This window comes from Cryptotermes secundus, unplaced genomic scaffold, assembly GCF_002891405.2.
Source record: "Cryptotermes secundus unplaced genomic scaffold, Csec_1.0 scaffold945, whole genome shotgun sequence".
Taxonomy (NCBI): Eukaryota; Metazoa; Arthropoda; class Insecta; order Blattodea; family Kalotermitidae; genus Cryptotermes; species Cryptotermes secundus.
Genome location: NW_019731584.1, coordinates 46,902 through 49,679, shown reverse-complemented (window position 1 = coordinate 49,679; position 2,778 = coordinate 46,902).

The window sequence follows — 2,778 nt, the reverse complement described above, 5'->3', positions numbered from 1 at the left end:
TTTCCTAAACCATTCATTTATCATCTCAAATAATTTATTTATTCTAATTTTAAATTTTGCAGGATTCTTATCAAAGATAAGGATACTTGTATTGTCTGCAAATAATAATGGTTTGGATTGTCAGATATAATTTTTGGTAAGTCATTTACATATAGTAAAAAGAGCACTGGGCCTAATACAGATCCCTGAGGCACTCCGCACTGTATTTCTTTCCATTCAGAACAACATTTACTCCCATTTTCATACAAACTTACTCTCTGGTATCTTCCTCTCAAATACGATCTCTTAAGTTTCTGAGCAGCTCCTTCAATTCCATAAAATTCAATTTTTGATAGCAATATAATGTAACATGTTTGCAATCCAGAAGAGTCACTTCTATGGAAACGCTAGAACAGACCGTTGCGTAGGAAGTAACAATAGCGACACTGTAATCCCAACAGTGAACCGTTGTGTAGAGAACATCGAATTTCCACAGTTACGAAGAATACGCGAAGCGTTCCCACAGAGACAACGCAATAACAATGGGTCATTGCGTAGGAATCGCGGAACCAACAAAGCAACGTTTCCACTGCTATAACAGAGGGTTCATTTGCATAGCAGCGGCCAAGGGGATAAATAGCCCAGCTTCGATGAGAAGCAGTCAGTCTTGGAATATCCGCCGCAGAAGAGAGTTGGAACATAGTAGTCGCCAAAGAAACTAGCCTCGAATTAGCCTCCATAGAAAAAAAGTCTTCAGAAAGCTGCTGCCGCAAGCAGTATAGTATTTGCCATAGTGTACGCAGTCACTGTAATACTGCAAGTGCTAACAGTTGTAAAGCATGTGATTGTGTAAGTGTGACGAACAATAAAGGCTCTATGGAATTTGAGACCTACGTGAATTTATTTGTAGCGTGACACGCAAAACACGCTACACTGGTGTCAGAAGTGGGATTTGACTTACACACGTGACAAATAAGATTCGAACTCAAGACACGCTACACTGGTGTCAGAAGTTATATGAACTTGAACACTCCTGAACGAATTGTAGTACCACACGATGGATATGGAAAAACTGTTCGAAACCCTAGACAGAATGGAGGACAATCGGAAGAAAGACAAAGAAGATTTCCTGGCTAAACTAGACGCCAACCAGGCCAAGGCCGACGCCAGACATAAAGAGATGATGGCCGATTGGAAAGCCTGGGGGGAAGAGAGGAGAACTAGCCGCAAGAAGATAGTGCCCGAAACGGAAGAAGAGATGACTACCTACCGGGAAATGGAGGCACATCCAGAAGAAGAGCCGACACCAATAGAAACGACATCCCGTCGCGCGGCAGTGGCACGACGTTGGAGAAATGCCTTCAAGAAGGACACTCCCCAGGGAACCTTCGGATGCCAGCGGAAGCAATTGGCCGTCGCCCACAGAGGGACGAGCCTCCGTGCGAAAGTGGCACGGCAGACAAAGGAGACCGGCAGAAAGACGTCCCGTCCAAGAATTGCCTGGCGCAAGAAAAGCGTGGGTAGGAGTAACCGCATCGGGACCACGATTGAGCGAGCAACGCGGAGAGAAGGGCCGCCCAAGAAGAATTTAAGGACGCACTATAAAGGCACAAAGTATCGACGCGGCAAGGAGTCACTACACGGGAGGAAGAAGAGGACAACGACGGACGGCATCTGGAAGTGGAGCCCGGGAGAGCGAGCTCTACTGGGAAGCGAAGGGAAACTGAGAAAAATTATGAGATCTACGGTCCGGAAAACTTGAAACAAATTCCCAAGGCCCCCAGCAGGGCGCGCAGAAACAAGAACTGGACACCGTGGAGGGGTCGACCCCCTCCAAAACGGAAAAAGGGAAACGGTCCTTATGGGAGGAACCGGTAACGTAGAAGTACCGGCCTCCCCAGCAAGGATGAATGGAGAATGAATGAATGTGAAAGAAGGCGACCGACAAACTCTGGACCTTGGAAGTGCTCGGGGCGGATGCGGTTGGACGAACACCGCACAAAGATGCCAGCAGAACAGCAAGGCCGAATGAAGACGTTGCCAGCAAAACACCGCGGCATCGAAAACGAGGGAGAACCTTTAGGCTTTTCGGGGACGAACAACCTTTAGAAGGGAGCAATGTAACGTGTTTGCAATCCAGAAGAGTCACTGCAATCCAGAAGCCGGTACTTCTACGTTACCGGTTCCTCCCATAAGGGCCGTTTCCCTTTTTCCGTTTTGGAGGGGGTCGACCCCTCCACAGTGTCCAGTTCTTGTTTCTCCGCGCCCTGCTGGGGGCCTTGGGAATTTGTTTCAAGTTTTCCGGACCGTAGATCTCATATAATTTTTCTGTTTCCCTTCGCTTCCCAGTAGAGCTCGCTCTCCCGGGCTCCACTTCCAGATGCCGTCCGTCGTTGTCCTCTTCTTCCTCCCGTGTAGTGACTCCTTGCCGCGTCGATACTTTGTGCCTTTATAGTGCGTCCTTAAATCCTTCTTGGGCGGCCATTCTCTCCGCGTTGCTCGCTCATTCGTGGTCCCGATGCGGTTACTCCTACCCACGCTTTTCTTGCGCCAGGCAATTCTTGGACGGGACGTCTTTCTGCCGGTCTCCTTTGTCTGCCGTGCCACTTTCGCACGGAGGCTCGTCCCTCTGTGGGCGACGGCCAATTGCTTCCGCTGGCATCCGAAGGTTCCCTGGGGAGTGTCCTTCTTGAAGGCATTTCTCCAACGTCGTGCCACTGCCGCGCGACGGGATGTCGTTTCTATTGGTGTCGGCTCTTCTTCTGGATGTGCCTCCATTTCCCGGTAGGTAGTCATCTC